This window comes from Serinus canaria, chromosome 2 (assembly GCF_022539315.1).
Source record: "Serinus canaria isolate serCan28SL12 chromosome 2, serCan2020, whole genome shotgun sequence".
In the NCBI taxonomy this organism is placed as follows: domain Eukaryota; kingdom Metazoa; phylum Chordata; class Aves; order Passeriformes; family Fringillidae; genus Serinus; species Serinus canaria.
The window spans coordinates 91,891,710-91,909,417 of NC_066315.1; the positions used below are offsets into that span (position 1 = coordinate 91,891,710).

A 17,708-nucleotide genomic window follows, 5' to 3' on the forward strand; every position below is an offset into this window, starting at 1 on the left:
TGTTCTGCTAGGTTGCAAAGTCTGAAAGCATAACTTGGTCCTGCGTAATAATCTTGCTTTTAAAAGGAGACTGTCACTCATGGGAAGCTTTTGCAGAGAATGTAAATTACACACAAACACACATACACACACCCTTACATGCCTTGAAGAGCTTCAAGCAATACTCAAAACACTCCCAAGACATCCAGTTACTGTCTCAGCTTAATTGCTTAATACAGGACCATACACTTTTCCCTCTTCCCACAGGCATGTCTTCCCCAGGTTCCCAGAGATCCACTGTTGCCCACATGAAGATAGGCAGGGGTTACACTTCTGGCAGCTGAGGGAACAAAGCTGCACGATCTACACAGCAGATCTGCAGCAACTTTTCACAGCACAAAAGAGTGCTTGAGATAGGGAGGAGGAAAGCACAAGGGGAACAGTGTGCTTTTCTCCAGCTAGGAGATACCAAGTGGGAGTGGTTTTGTTTATTTCAAGGGAAAAAAGCCCAATAAATTCTTATTAGTATGCATACTATAATTCAAAGTCTTACGAGCTTCTGTGCAATAGCAATCTGAAAGACACTGCCAGGCACAGAACTGCTCATGGCAGAAAATTGAGTATAAGTGGAAAAACTCCATCAAGTAAGTTTTCTTCCTCTTCCAAAGGACTTTTATATCAATACACTGGCATTTCATTTCCTCGATCACCACAGCCACTGATGCTCTTGAGGTTGACAGCACTTGTCTGCATCCCTCTCCCCAGCCAATTCAGAAAGCAACAACCAGGGTAACTTGGAGCACGCAAAGGGGGATTCAAATCAAGCTAGGAAACAGTGTAAGTAGCAAAGCCAGACCCCTGTGCTTTCAGAAGGGTCTGCTTCTCTGCCCTCAAACAGCAGCCTCCGTCAGTCCCACTACTCACTGAGGCCACCTTTCCTCCTAGTCCCCATTGCAGTGAGTCACCATCCAAGGACTGAGGTTAGCCTCTGGAAACCACCAGTTTTTTTTTCCTTCCTGTAATGCATGGTGATAGAGACCATACAAACTTTTCAGGAAAAATCTGCCCCCTGAGGGCATGCTTTTTTTTTTGCTGTCACCCAGTGACCCTTTTGGCTGCGCAGGTGCTTATTTTAAAGAGCACCTGGCCAGCCAAAATAATAATAATAATAATTTCTTATTTTTCTTTGCGGGTAAAGAACTGTCCATACCACACATGCTCCAAAAATTGAGGTGCAGCAGAGAAAATGTCTGTTTATAGTATTGTGAGCCTCACATTGTAAATTCCCCTCCTCCACTTCCTCACCCAGAAATAGGGCACAGAGCAGCAAAAATAAAACAAATATACATAGTTCTATTAATTCACCCACAAAGGACCAAGGCCAAGGGCATTGCTCTCCTGTCCACAGAGGATGGCTGCTCTCCCAGCCCACTCCAGACACCAGGCACAGGACTATGAGCTTGGCACCACACTAACCCAGCTATGTGGCTTCTGGAGCAAAACCAGGTCATGTTCAGCCAAGAAAGCAGAGCAGCCAAAATGCAGCTGCCTGTACCATTATGCCCTTAGATACTTGCACTGCTTGTGTTTTCAGGTCAAATTCTTTTTTCCTTGGTAACTATGAAAAATAGACAACTTTCACAAGTGTCTCAGAAGTTGACCACAGACTCTAGAATGCAAGGGCTTTGCAAATAGAAACATCCTGTCGGAGCTAAAAAAAAGCAGCTGAAGTTTACCTAGCTAAGAGCACGTTAACTGTAACATACATTCTTGGAAGGTACTGTTTCATTCTTTGAAACTATGAGCAACAGCGTGCACGGCAGGGCTGCCACTGCAGCCTGCACGGAGGATATACTCTGCTCCTTTAATTTTCTGATCCTTGAATTTTTCCTTGGAAGTCTCCACCCCCTACCCCACGTTCCCATCTAGCCACCCCCAAGCACTTGGAGTAAATTAAGCCAAAAAAATCAGAGCCAGCTTATTATTTATTAAACAAACAGGACAAATTTTGTCTTTGGTAGAATGGAGCACTCCTGGTTAGCTGAAGACTTTAAACTTCACATTGAGGGGAGCAGACTGAAAGGAAGGAAGCAGTGTTTCACTTCAGGAGAGCACACTGAGAACTCGCTATCTGACTTAAAAGCCATCTGCCTACAAAATGAAACTGTACACATACATAAGACTTAACAAGCTGTAAGCCAGCATCAATAGCAACAATCATATTTCAGTGATAACAGCCGGCTTTGATCATTTTCCTTTAGGATAACCCTCCCCTTCAAATAATTTTCAATTCTCTCAACTCCCATCAAGCTCATCTCCCACATCTGCCAATTAAAGGAAGAAGCAGAAATTTAAATTAATGGGGGTGCAGGGAGCAAGCTAGTGTGCTTTGTTTGTGTGTCAAAAATTTTACCAGGATGCAGAGAGGTCCCTGTCAAACAGGGGCCAGCAACACGTGCAAATGAAAAAAAGCCAGTTATGTACATGGAAAGGCATTCCTAAATTTTTCCAGACAAATTCTGAATACTTTGTTTCCTGTGAGAAAATAAGCATTTGACTAGAGATCTCCTAATCAGGAAACAGACACGTCAGGTATTTCTAGAATGCTAATGAATGTACAGAACAGGGCAGGGATTATCTGCTGCCTGCCTCAGCTGACACCAGGGACTCCCAGTATCTGAATTCCCTCCTGTTTTTATTCAAGCCACAGTTTGCAGAAAGATCTTTTGCATTAAAAGAAAAACAATATGTGAAGTCAGTTCCCAAACGGATACAGAGAGCTACATGTGGAGCTACAGGAAGACAGAGCTTAGAAGCCACTTGCATCAGGGATTGTTTTTTTCTTCTGGTTAGGGAAAAAAGAGAAAACATATCCAAGACAAGAATGTGTAATAAAATCAGATTAAGGAATGTTAGTCACTCCTGGCTTCCCCTCAAAACAGAAGTCAAAAAGTTTCCTCCATTTATTCACAAGATGTCTAAACAGTGAGTCTTGCTGGAAGAACAAGAAAACAAAGAAAAACAAAAAGAGGAAAAAGTGAAAGGAAAGAAAGAAGGTTGCTTTTCTCAATCTATTAATAAGGTTGAAATAATAAGAATGCTCATGAAGCATTCTTCCTTCATCCATGTACTAAAAGCCAGAGCAATCCCTGCAGCATCAGCAGGCACCGTGGTCAGTGCTGGGTCCCAGCCAGCCAGGAATGCAAATACAGTATTAAATGCATTCATACTTTCCCACTGAGACAAAGCCTGAACAGCCTAACAACTGCTCCATCCTCTGTGCTCCCTCTTCCCAGTTAAGCTCCTGATATTGCTCCTAAATACAGATGTCCCTGGCTGTTTCCATCTATGTTTACAGAAGGAAGAGGCTGAGGGTCACAGGGTGGAACAGCTGAGAAGAGCAGGCACATTGCTGCAAACGTGTCCACTCTTCTTCAGATTTGGCCCTGGTACTCAATGGCTTTGCTGTTTGCTGTTCAGCATCCATTTACACAAACACCAGCGTGGTTCTTGGAGAAAGGAGGATTGTAATTGAAACCACCAAAAATAACCATTGGCATACAACACTTGTTATTTAGCACAGACCCCCTTCAGCAGTTTTCATGGTCATGATTCAGCAGACACAGTGGCAGCACTCCAAAATAAGGTCTCTTCCTTCTTTTTCTGCAAAAGAACCATGGAGCTGCACAAGCAGCCTAGGAGAAGGCCTCATGCCCCAAGCTTAACCAATTTACCACCACACTGCATTCCAGCCACAAGAGAAAACACAGACTAAATGCAGTTGCAGGCAGAGAATTGTGCTAAACCTTCACAAAGCCTCTCCCACAGAGCCCTGTTTCCCCACGAGCAAAATGGACCTGGGCTATTCCCAGTAGCTGATGAGTCAAATAACTTCATTATGAAACAGTTGCTTAAGACCAGAGTTGTTATTTAAGGAGCCAGTATCTCACCTGCCTCTCAAAGATAATACAGGTACATGAGACAACACACCCAACAGCACAGCTCCTCTCTCTGCCTACAGAAGTGATGTGCTCTGAAGCAGCTTTTGACTGCTTTAAATGTGTCACACCAGCACAGGAGTTGTTTACCCAGCTTCTGCTGAGATAATAAAGCTGGACATGTAAAACCTCCCAGCAGCTGCAGAAAGCAGTCAACGTACCAAATAAAAAACCAACCAATGACAGGTTTTTTTTTTAAATAATGAAAGTTCCTCATTTCAAAAGAGGGCCCAGCAGAAAAAGTTAATGAATGGATGTATGAAGTGATGTTTTTCTCCAGTTTTTGCCACACGAAGAGCACAGGGAGCAACATATGCCCAAGACTTCTTGTAAATATGTTCCAATACAAAAAAGATTGTACCACAGTTTCAAAACAGTTGAAATAAAACTCCCTTCCTTCCTGTAAATCTGTACTTAAACTACAGGCATAACATACCATATTTAGCTTTTCCAGAGGAATGCACACAGAGATGACCATAAGGAAGATGGCTGTGGTTGTAGGCTTCCCTTTAAACTCCATCTTTTGCTTTGAAAACAGACAAACACGCCACGTCTGAAGAGTAGAAGCTGTTTAACAGCTCCAAATTTACACATCTGCTGGGCAAGAGAGTTCCCACAGACAGGAGTGTTTTTGTCTTGCACTGGTCACATAAGATCCTCTGAGCTGTCAGACACAACCATCTTCATATATGAGGAGTCAGAATCTTCTAACCCAATTTGGAAGAACAGCTCTTCTTCTTGGAGTCTTTATAGGGCTTTAATTGAACCTGGCCCATCAGCTTTGAACCTCACCATCCTCCAAAGGTCCTGGGCTGCTGCCTGTTCAGGTTGTTACTGGTCACTGCCCCCTTGGGAGGGCTGGGAATCAGAGTACAAATAAAGAAAAGCAGAGTGTAACAGAGGTACCATGCTGAGTGTAGCAGTGGTACCATGCTGATGTTTGGAGAGACACAGAGAAAATGACAGATAGGAAACAACATTTTTTAAATTTGTGGAACTGTGCATTTGACAGTTTTTTAATCAAAGTAAACCACTCAGAAATGTATACTTGTGTTCTGAGCAGATTACTCATCATAGCCATTTTAAAATTATTAGCTGGCAATTATTTCCCAGTTGATGTGGATTCCCAGTTGAAGGTGTATTAGACAACAGACCTAAACTCCTTAGTATTTTCCCCCATCTTTAAAAACAACTAAGTGGCATAGCATCTAAATGTCTTAAAAACACCTGATGATTGTTGTCCTCAATAAAATCTTATTAGACCAGAGCAAAAGCTGTTCATCCAGCTCCTGCTGGGATGATAAAGAGGTACACAGCTTGCACATCACAAGAGGACAAAAAGAAGCATGCCCACCTCCGGCTGTTGGGAAAGCAGGATTCTGCAAGTTGCAAAAGCTCATCTTCTTTATCATGGAAATGATTACATTATTCAGGAGTGGCTGGTGGCAGTGACTGTGCCACCACCCTGGCAGACACACCACTTGAGTGAACTGGCAGCTTGGCAATCATCAGTCTCCCAACCTCTGTTTCCAAAAGAAGCACCACTCTGAAGAGGGAAAACAAAGCTCTCCATAGAAGCTCTACACTGCAAACAACTTCAGGGGCTGTGTGTCAGTAGCTCTACTCTTCCACACCTTAAAAAGATTGTACTGACATTCAAGCTGCCAAAGACTGAGTTGAGATTTAGATAAAAAACAAGTGTAGACAAATATTACAACCACTCTGTTTCTTTCAAATGCCAGTATTTTTCAGTGCCATTGACACTGATAAAATGCTTGAACTGTATACTGTACTTTACTATCCAAATTCAACATCCAGCCCTCCTTGTGATGTCCTCCCTGATAGGGTTTCTCCAAAGCCATTGTAGCCAGAGTGTGGGATATCGGCTACCTAAGTCTCTCAAATTGCTGTTCACTACAGCTACTGTTTCTGCACTTGTATTTTCCAGCCAGTTGATTGAGAATGCTAAGTGCTATAAAGTTAAGCTGATTATTTGTTTTAAAATTATTCACATTTTAACTACATTATGAAAAAGTCTTTAGGCAAAAGATCTAGGAAGCAAGGTTTTGCAGATAAAATATGTGAATTTGGAACTGAAGTCTTCATTTTTAAAACCAGTGAGGTTTTGCCTTTTCTTTTCCCCCTCCAGTTTTTTTCCCCTATCTTTCCCATAGATATTTCCTGTGCGTTCTCTCTTCCCCTGCACTCTTAATTTTACTAGAACTTTGTGTTTGTGGGAAGTAGATTCTGGAGGAAACTTCAGAGATATGAAGACAGCAATCTCAGAACCATCAGACCTCCTGCAAGCTAATGAAGCAGCCAAGTACACAGTTGGAAGTTAGGTGTCATGTGAGCCCAATGAGACCCAGACTGCACCTGAACAGGGACAAGACTTCCCCTTTGATCCTGAACTCTGCCCTGATGCTTTGCACCAAAGTGTACCAACCTCTGGATCAGCTCACAGGGCCCATCCACGTGTGCTGTACCCAAACACCATGTTCAACAGGACAGGGTTCACTGCATGCAATAACAAGCACTCCTGATTTATTTTAGGCTGCATGAAAGCTAATAACATAAGCAAATCTTATGTTTGTCTTGAAAGAGTACAAACACTAAGAGTCAGGGAACAATGTCTCAGCAAGACAGCAGGAACCAAATGTGAGTAATCACAGAGGAGTCTGGGGAGGAAAGTAGCTTGAAAGGTCATCTAGTCCAACCCCCCTGCAATGAGCAGGGACAGAGAATCATAACTGCATGACACAGAGCTGACACAGCCATATCATGCAGGAGGGCTGCAAGGCCATGCCAGAGCTTTCGTGCACCTTATAGACACAGGACTGTAGCAAGCCACCTTTTCAGATCTTTGGATCTCCGCACAGCCCCTGAAATATCTCCAACAGCATTCCCTCCACAGTGATCCCTCCTGAGCAGGGATGAAACCTCTTGTTTTCTTGTTACAGGGGTGCTTGTTACTTCCATGTGCAAGCAGCTATCCAGCAATTTATGTTACTGACACTGTCTGGTAGTGCCAGGAGGTCTCTACAGCAAGGAGACCTGGTTTGCTGGAATTGTTCAGTTCACACCAGTTGTGAGAGCCACCATGGAAAGGTACCCTTCAGCAAGATGCTGGCAGGCAGCCTAGCTAACCTAGGTTACACTGGCAGGTTCTCTCACAGCTGCTGCTGATGCACATACGTAAGCATCTTCATCACACTGATCTCTTTCAGCTCTCTTGGGACACCTACATGGAACTGAAGTGGTCTGAAACAGAGGCAATAACATTTCTGAAGGCAGATGGTGCTAGGAACCCTGATTTTCCAAGATAAGCACACACCCATAAACCAGACCAACAAGACTCAGGAGCATGCTACCCACACACTGTATTACACCCATTATGGTAGAAAGGCACCTGGGCCACACTCTGCAGCTCCAGTACTTCCTTATGATGCAACACAGCTCTGGGATCTCAGGATGCAACTGGTGAGAGGAAGGGTGTGGGACACTGCCGCCACTTACCAGCTGAACTGGGACCGAATGAGGTACAGTGCTAAAAAAAAACACCCAGGGAAATTATTATTCCAGGCATCCAGAGGCAGGACAAACTAGCTGCAGGGATGCTCTGCACATGGTCTGGTGATCAACACTACTGAAGGCTACTGTAAGACAGAGATTGGCACACACCTCCAACAATATCCTCTCTCCTGCTCACCACCACTGTGCACTTGCCAGAGTTGATGCAGATGACACGTACCCTTGCTCAGGGGTCACCTGAGCAAAGGAAGAAGAGTTTGTTGCAGCAAGCTGTTTCCTGTGATCTGCACTCCATGAGCTGGCTCCTGTGGCCAGCTGCTTCTGGGAATGTTTTGGAGACAGGAGATGGGTTCTGACAGGAGATGGGTATTGCCAAGCTACTCTGCCCACAGCAGAACATGTTCAATCACAACAGATATCCAGTCTGCAGCTTCTCCCAGAGCTCCCCCTCTCTTTTCTCCATCCCTTATAGCATGGTGTGCCTGTGAGATGAGCTAAAAACCTCCCTGCACCCCAGAGTGCCCAGCAGCACCTGTAAAACAGAGAGCAGCCTACAGCAAAGAACAACCTCTAACACAGACTCTCTGTGACACCCACAGGGACCACACTCCTTTGTTACTCAGCATGTCCCCTGCCAGGTGACTGGAAGCTGTGGCAGGGGGAAGCTTGCTATGGTATGGTTGTCAAGCACATCAAGGAAGGAGAAGTAAAATCCCACTTTAAGAAAAATACAGCACAGGGAACTAGTGTTCTTCTGGGGGACAGTCTGGGACCCTTGGGACAGCCTGCAGACAGCTATTCAATTCCTCTTTTTCAGGGCAAGAAATGTTAACTCTACACATGGGTGACAAAGGCTGCCAGGTAACGCTGTAACGTTGCCTTTGAAGTCAGCCAAAAAAACAGGAAAGAGAAAATTCCACAATACTATCAACAGGACCTTTGCATCCTCAAGCAAAAAGCAAGAGACTTCAACAGAAGTTAAATAAAGTTTATTTAAATTAAGTTAAATAAAAAAAGTTTCCTGTTTTTCAGAGTCACATCCCATTAAAAGCACAGATTACCTTGATGAGGTCAGAAAGGCACCAGCCACACAACTACTGAGATCAACTTTAAAAAAGTAATCTGATGTGCCTCTGGGCTTGGTCTATTTACACAAGAAATGTTAGCCAGATCTAGCAAAAATCATGACCAGTATTAGCATTTTCAGTCACCCATGAACACATTAAGCTCACTAGCAGATCATTGTCAGCACTGTTTGCCCTCGATTATTGTCTGCCCAGGGCAAACATTTGGGATACTTTTGGGTACAAGCTGATAAATGAAGACATCATGTGGTTACCCATAGAGAAAAGTAACTCCCTCATTAAAGAACCTCATGGATGAAGAAGCAACTTTTGAACCGTAGCACTGTATGACCCTAGTTCAGTTTAAAAGGATCTCACATCTTGTAAGCAGTACAGATAAATCCTGTACCAGGATGTGATGCACAAATGTTGTCTCCCTACATGCTATCTTCTCCTCTCTAACACACAGGGATTTTAAAATGCAATGAGTACATTGCATTAGTGTTCAGTGCACTTTTAAGTGACTGAAGAATAATGCAGATACAAACCCTCCTCCTGCTATTGACATTCTTTGGCTCAGCTAGGAATCATTCCGAAACAAGATTTTTAATATTTCTTGTTGCATACTGTGCTCCAAATGTCGTATACTTCTCCCCCCACCCCGCTGCCACAAAGGATAAGGCATGTTGAAATCATGCTGCTTCAAGGAATACAAGCTTAGGGAACTCAATTTTTAATTTTTATTAGCCACAAAGGTATCCTAGGAGTTATTTATGGGCTCTATTGCAAAGCATTCATTTATTCACTCAGAGTCAAAAAGATTTTCTCCCAAACTGCAAGAAATTTCATGGTTTTCTGATTAACACAATGTGTTTTGTTAATGCAATGGGTTTTCCTCCCCTTTAATCACGTCAGCTGCTTTTAAAACTAGACCTCAGTAAGCACACAAAAGCAAAAATATAGAGATTACATTACTTTTTATACAAAATCACTGCATCATACAACTAAAACTACCAAATTGCTTGGCAGAATGAAAACAAATTTAGCCATACTATACCAGGCTAATAAAGCGAACAAACGGTGCCACCAGTGTCCATCCCGAGGCCACAACTAACAGACCCCCTCTTAGGACACCTTCATGGCATCCAGGGATGAGGGAAACAGCTTTAGTCCTTTTCAAACCTCGGCTGGTAACTCAGCTTTAAAGGAAGCAGTTGTGTTCACCTACAGCAGCTGAAGAGGCAGAAAGGCTGGCTCAGAGCTCCCCATACCAGCAGCTGGGCAGCCTTGCAGTGCCCTTGCAGACAGAGCTTTTCCCCAACTCCACTGAACTCCAGCTGGTTTCTAAAGACACCAGACTGTACAGAATTTCTTATTTATATATCAATTCCAACTAAATTGTCATTCTTCTTCAAAAGTTTACAACCTCTTCTTTTTTTAATTCTCAAGTAATCTATTACTTCTAATGCAAAAGGATAATCAGAGAAGAAAACTAACTGGTCCAAGACTCACAGCAAAAGGCCAATTCTCCTCACTAAGTGCTACTTCCATACCTGTTCTTCTCTGCTCTCCAAGTCTTTTTCTAGTGCTGGGAGTAAAGCAACACCAGCCCTTGAGTGCTTTCACCTAACACATTCTCCTGCCCAGGGAGCAACAGCATTGCTGAGCAATTAAAAACCTGAGGCAAGGAGTAGAAAGCCAACAGCAGAGAGGAAGAAAAAAGCAAAACATGGGAGAAAAAGCAGAAGAGAAAAACTACAAGAATATTGGGGGTGGGAGGGGAAATCAGTGGTGTGGAAGTTATTCATGCAGAGCTTTTAGAGGTTACTTAATATCAGCATATGGCAGGGGCCTGAAGAGCAAGAACAACAGAGGAGTTTTCTAGGTTAATAGTTTCCTTAATATTCCCACAGGATTCGTTAGTACTCTAAACATAGCGCAGAGGAAAAAATAAGATCCAAGGAGATCATCATCAGGGGCAGGTTCAAGAAAGGGTTCATTCAACCTCCCCCAAACTGCTTTGCCTCTTGGAGCTGAAAAATACCCAGAATTCTTATGCAGAGTTAATACTGACCCATTTAAATTTGAAACACATAATCCCAACAACACAAGCAGATTGAAGAAAAATGAGAAGGTTTCATTCATTTAAAAAAATAGTTTGAGTGGAGTTGTATTTGTTGAACTATATTTGGAGTTAATTTTTCAATGCCTACTACAAACACATAGCAGAAATAGCCTTCATTGCATGCTTCTTTTCAGTGCAAAAGTCTACCAATTAAGTTGTCCTAAGACCTTTAATGTTCTTAAGGGTTTAGAATACTTCAAAACTTCAGAAGAAAACCTATTCCTGAAGGCCTGAACCTTGAGTTAATGTTTGTATTTGCACTGTGCCATCTACCTTAATGTGTTATGTGAAAGCTACTTCAAGCTTGTGAGGTCTTGTCAGGAAAATCCAGTCAAAGAAGAGACTGTCCACTCTCATTATTATCTGCACATTATACTTATTTCCATCACTCACAGAAGGGAAATGGCAACTAGGCCCAACAGGAAAAAACCTGAGCCATGAGCAGGAAACAGAATCTCTTGTTTTGACTACTAAGGTAAAAAAAGGTAAATAGTGGAAAATTCCCCTCATACAGGAACCATAACAGAGGTGGATCATTTGACAAGTCTTCCTCACCACTGTTTTTACACAGCCAAGCCACCTGTCAGAGTAGCTTCACTATCTTAAAGAAAAAGCATCAAACCAAGGAAGGAACCAAGAAATAGCATTACTTGAGACTATCTGTGAGTACATGTAATTGGGAAGTTCTTGTATTTTGGTGTTTTAAAATACTTGTAGGGCAGCAATCTCAAACTATGAGACAACAAAGAGAAGTTTGGAGGGACAGAAGAGTGTTTATTGGCTCACTCTTAGGTGGGTTAGGACCTGAAGCTAGGCATGGAGTTGAGGAGAAGCTCCTATTAAAGGCTGCACGAGTCCTCACAGTAAACAAGTTTCTTTAGCCTAAATTCAGCACAGTGTGTGGTGGTGGTATAAGCTTGGTGCAATTTTTAAGACTGTGAAAGTCTATTTTTGTTCTTAATATAGTTGGTTATGTGTATTTATTAGGTTATTAAACTTTGAAACTGGAAACAAATCCCATGTAGCTTTAACATGGAAGTGCAACAAATGTTTGCTGGTTTTGCCAGGCTTCTATTCTGTGCTTACTGTACACTGCAACTACAAATATTTATACAGCACATGTTTCTGCAACAGTTCCCACTATCAGCTATCCACTGACCCCACAAAACCTAGCTGTAGACTATTTCCATCCCTCTTTCACTGAAATTCTTCCTTAGCAGCTGTTCTACTTGCAATTAAAAGTAACTGTTGATGAAAAATCAAATATCCTCATCCTCTAGAAATGGAGTTTTCAAGGAGAAGCAAAGAAGCAGCCTCACAGTGGCTCTGCTCAAGCACCAGGTATCACTAGCCATGCAAGCAACAAAATCCAAACCTGTTTTTTGTTTATGTCTGACAAGCCAGATTAAAAACTTTATGTTTTTAAAGTTGCTTAATAAACCAGTAGAAAGATAATGATTACCCAGTCTCATCATTTGCACATGAAAGGTGGAACAGAGAAGCTACAGTAATTTGTTGCCAGACTTCACTGGAACAAACAGCTGCTTTTTACTTATCTTCAAATATCAAAGGACTTGAGTGGGACAAAGATTACTCGGCTTGACAAGCTTTCAAAGACCCCTCCAGCTCAAAACCAGAAATGTTTCTGAAGAAAGTCATGAAAGGATTTAATATAAGCCTAGCAGCAACTCCTATATACTAGCACAAAATTTACCAGCATCCTCCAATCTCGTCAAAGCTAAGACAAGAGGCTTTTCCTCCTTTCCAAACACAGTGGAGTTGCACACTTCCAAAGGCTAGAAGCAGACAAGTTCTTTCTCCCAGAAAGCAGAGGCTTCATGGCAGTGTTAAGTTGCTTTAAATCTGCCTGTCCCATGCTAGCTCCTCACTCAAGCTACTTGTTTTCTGCCCAAGAGCTGGCTCAGGGAGCTCAGCCACTGGGTCACCTTAGTGCCAGGGCAGAGGAGACAGGGAAGCAGCCTTGGGACAGTCTGTCCAAGAGCAGAGCCACATCCTCCAGTGCATCCACGAGCTACCCTGAGAGTCAGCAGAGTTTCTTCTTCACCCTCCCACCCTCTTTTGGAGGAGATAAACTGAAGACCTCAAATCACATTTTCTGCACAGTTTAATAAAATTTATTCTATTCTCTCAGACTCCTAGATGACCATTGTGAAAATCTGCTCAGCTCAACCAAAAGGAAGAGCAGGAGGAGTTCAGTATTTTCCCTTAATATGTGCTGCAACTGCTATATTATTTAATATATCAAATACCTTTGACAACAGCAGTAAAATCACATTGTTCTTGTTTAGAAATACCACATTTTGAGAAAATAAAGTCAATGCCTCTGCTGCAAAACAAACAGGAGAGTTACTGAGGAACCAAAAACAAGATGTGAAGGAATTGAACTCAAACTTTTGTAACTCTACCCACTCTAGAAGGCTGAGCAGAGAGTTAAAAGTTTTAGGTAGCTGGAAATAGCTGCTGCCTCAAAGCCAGTTTTTGTGTTTAACACATGTGGTTAGACAGCCAACAACCATTCCTGGGGATTATCTGCTCAGAGTATAAAAGACAATAAAACAACCCACCATTGCTTTTTCAGGCAGACCTGGGCATGATTCCCATTAGCACAGTTTTTATTTTAAAACTGAGTGTGATTGCTCTGATTTTATAATACAAGAAAGTTAAGCACAGATGTTGGTACTTAGAGCTGCACAAAACTTTGCCAGGTAAATAACAAATTGCAGAGTTATGAACTGCTTCTGAACATGCACAAAGATATTGCATGGCACAGCAGTTTAAATACTTTAGTCACTGTATGCAGTTAAAGAAAAACAGCATCTTCCAATCTTTACATTAAAACAAGCCAAATCCAAAACCCAACCAGGTAAATGACATTTTTCCCCTGTTGATTTTGGATCAAACTTTAAGTGAGAACTGATGGCAGACAGCAGTTTTAACCACTGAAAGAGGAAAGCAATGACTGGTGTTCAGTGCTGGTTTACTGTAACAGTAATGGACTACTAAAAAATATAAATACAAAAGAAAAGACACCTATACCAAGTTTCTGATGGTGCTACTTGGTGGCTTTTTAAATACTACCAGTTTTCTAGACTGCAAAATGCAAGACAACACAGATATCAGAAGTCATTAGCCTTCTCTAACTTCCATCCATGTCAATTACCAGCTGCAGTTAATTTTTGGTTTTACTAATTTATGATGTAAGGCCCTGCTCCATCTTGCTGTGGAGTGTGGTTTAGTATAATGGCTATTAGAATGTTCTTCAGCCTGGCCAGATTTTTTTTTTTGCCTTTCCTGTTCCTGCAGGAAGTGTAATACTTGACAAAGTTAACCTGAAATATAAATTTGTCACCTGCCACTTCAGTGCTTCATCTGTCTCCTACTTGCAGGACATACACCTCCACTTACAACCCTTTATCCCACCCCACAAAGTTCAAGGACTCATCTGAGGCAGGTTTACAATGAAGAACTCATTATAATTCTGCTACTTATTCTATTTAGAATGCTCCAATACAGATCAGTTTGAACACACATTGTGCCTCTGTGAGACAGGCATTAAAGCAAGATTTGATAATAATTTAATTCCATTTAATCATACAAGAAATAATGTAATGTGTTCACAGTATGTAACACTAACTCCTTTCAGTTTTTCTGGTTTATATTTCTGTTTGAATTCATAGGTTACACTCAAATATTTTTGCAGTATACAAGAGATTGTTTCAAGTGCTGTTGTTTAAGTCAAACACAGACCAAACAGTCTTGAAAAACATGATCAGCATCATCAGATAAGCTCTTCCTTGATGCAGGTCTTGGGTAAAATGCAAAAGTTATTATGGAGCAAGTCAAACACATCCTCAAGTTCCTGCATTGTTCTAAGGTCTTTGAGACATCTATCCCTTCCACAGCAGCAGGCACCTTCCATAGAGAGTTCTGTGTATGTCTGGTATCAGTTACAGCTGAGTGAACAAATCCTCATGCTCAAAGCATCAGCTGTAAATCACTACTGTACTAACAAAGCCAAAAGAGCCACGTCAGTTTACAACACAGGACATGACCCATACTTGCAGCCTGGGAAAGCAAGTCAAAGGAAAACTGCTTTTTCTTTTTATAGCCTGGTTCTCTAATTAGGATTTTTGTCCACACTGTAATTTGGTATTGGAGGGAAAAAAAAAAAAAAGGAAAAAAAAAGAGCACCATATACTTTAAGCAGACAAATCACTATGAGCTATAAAAACTTGCTACAGATTAATTTACACAAACATAACCTGAAATGTCCCAGATTCTTCAAGACCCAAAAACTATGAGCAGCAATTGTAGCAAGCACTCTGGGAACACAAATCCTAGTCCTTATTAAAATGGCTGGCTAATAAACACTAACATCCCCTGTGTGGGACTATTGTAATCCTGAAAAATTTGAAGCTCAGGAGATTTGAACCAAAAAAAAAAAAAAAAAAAAAAAAAAAAAAAAAAAAAAAAAAAAAAAAAAAAAAAAAAAAAAAAAAAAAAAAAAAAAAAAAAAAGAGGGAAATGGGAATAAAACAGCCATCCCATACCTGGACACCAACCTGGCAGAAAGAGTCCAAGCAATAAACACAATGTTTGCCTTAAGGGACAAGTGAGAGAAAGGCTTTTGAACTGAGAAAGTGCAAGACTAAGCTCAGATGAAAAACATCATACTAGCAAACTGTTGCTTGATTATTGTGCAAAGACTAAGTTACCTATTTTGCCACTCTGAGAATGTTTTAAGTGTTTTAAGTGTTTTAACATGACTGTGAAATTGACCTGACAAGAGAAAGGGTAACTCAGCTATAAACTGGGAAAACAGACAGGATGACTAATCATGCAGTTGATAAACAGTTTGCTTTGCTAGAAAAAGAGACCTGACCTTCAACTATTCAGTCCTCTTGTGCCTGCATACTTCTGCTGTGTTCCCTGAAACTCTCCCTACTCTACAACTCTCCCTACTCTACTCTGGCAGCCAGCTCCCAGGACTACTCCCACTGAAAAGCAGTGATCCCTGATTTTACAGCCTAGAGAGTCCATGCTCTGCAGTCTCCTTCAAAGACCCAAGACATCACTGCTCACATATTTAACTAGCATCCCTGTCATGCTAATTTCCTGCCTCTGAAGTTAGAATTTAGGGTGCAGGCACACCACATTCCCCTGAATGGCACAATGATTTCTTGGAGCCAGTCACCTTGTTCTCTTGTGCAGGTCTCCAACAGAAGGACCAGCACTGCTCTATCACCTCAGCAGAGCAAAGGAAAAAAAGATGAAAAGTTCACCTTCATTCTTGAAGGGAAACATTTCTAAAGGCTTTGCCTAAGCAAAGGAGATGAACATGACTGTTACAGACCATCATCCACAAGTACTAATCTCAAATGTTAACCTCAGGAGTCCCTTATACAAGTTAGCACTAAGCAAAGGGATGGGCCAGAATTTACTGTTCCCTTCAGCTTTATAGAGGGAGAAGGTGTGTTGGTAAAGATTTCAGGCTTTGCCACATGTAAGGAAGAACAGGCCTGTCTGTCTTCCTACATTTGTCAGCATGATTCTTTTCACTGAGCAACAGGTTAAAAAAAAAGCTTTTTGAAAAGGAAATATTGCCCTTTTCCATTAAGGTTAAAAGTTAGAAACCTTAATAACCAGCACACTTCTCCTAGAAGAAGAGGGAGAATTTTTTCTATAAGCAGACAACAGTTCTCTGATTTGCCTGTTTCTGTGATCAGCATTTCAGCAGCAAACCCCTCTCAGTGGAGGGTTAGGTCAGTGGTTTCAGCAATCTGTCCAGAGCATGGAGACCTGTGTTCTGAATAGGACTGATCCAGAGAGGCAAACTTAAACTGAAGTAGGCATGACAAAGTCATGCAAAGGATTTCTAATGACTTGGCCCACCATGAACATTCACAAGCCCTAACAGGCATTACAAGAAGACCTAATCGGATTTGTGATACACATTTGCACTTTCTGCACAAGAACAAGGAGCAAGCTTTCTCCCATGGACATTTCCACTCACCTAATAGGTCAACTAAACAAGCTGCTCTAAACCATCTTCTCAGCTGGCTCTTCAAGCATCTAAAAATGACTCTAAAAGGTGTCAGACAATATGCTCTGAGCAGACAGGAGCCACACAGTCCTAGATGTATTTGACGACACCAAATCAAACACACTCCACCAGCTCACACCAATGAGCAGGTTGGAACCTCTTGCTAAATCCTTATCAGTACACAGCAAGAGTCCAGGCCAAAAAAAAGCCACATGACTGCTCCAAGTCTCAAATCAAGTCTTGTTCCTGAATCTGTTGCTGATGAGATTTTAATTCCAAAAGCCCTGTGCTATAAATCACTACATGGCTGAAAAAAAAAACTGTGGAGGAAGTGTTAACACAGTGTTAGGTTTCCCTGGGATTTAAGGAGCTCTGTGAGAAGACACCCTATTATAAAGCCAATTCTCTTCTGAAGAGACTGCCAAACATGGTCCTTAAGGAGAATAACACACAGGCCTTAAACCTGATGTCATCTTGACATTCAGGCAGCTCTTCCCAAAGTTTGCTTGATGATTCAAAATGGGAAGAATCAGCATTCCTTAGTATAAGGACAGAGGGGAAAAAAAAATCATTGTTTGCCAGGTTAACAGAGTCAAAGAAGATGTTGTTTGTGTCAATTTTTTCCCTTTCAGAACTACACATCTGTGTGCATTCACACACAGGCATGAATAACTTGGGTATGGCACTGACCATCAAGATGGATAGATAGGATCTCTCAATGTGAAGCAGTAATAGTAAGATCCCCTCCCTCCACCAAGGGGAATGGTGCACCTGGCAGGCTCAGGTGATGACAGGGTACCAGCAGCACAAGGTACATTCAGCTCAGCATGGTATCCTTCAAACACCTTACAGACAGCACTGCAGTCCCCTCCCTGCCATGAAGCCATGCCATTCCTGCCAGCTGCAATGAAGTGCCTGTGAGGAAGAGGAAGATGGCTCCTGAACGC

The 17,708-nt window shown here is 41.9% G+C and overlaps 1 protein-coding gene across 1 annotated transcript in view; it reads right to left on the minus strand.

The window, feature by feature from the left end:
* The window catches only part of PARD6G (par-6 family cell polarity regulator gamma), a 64,207-nt gene that overhangs the window by 33,173 nt on the left and 13,326 nt on the right, over window positions 1–17,708 (minus strand). The window lies entirely within an intron of this gene.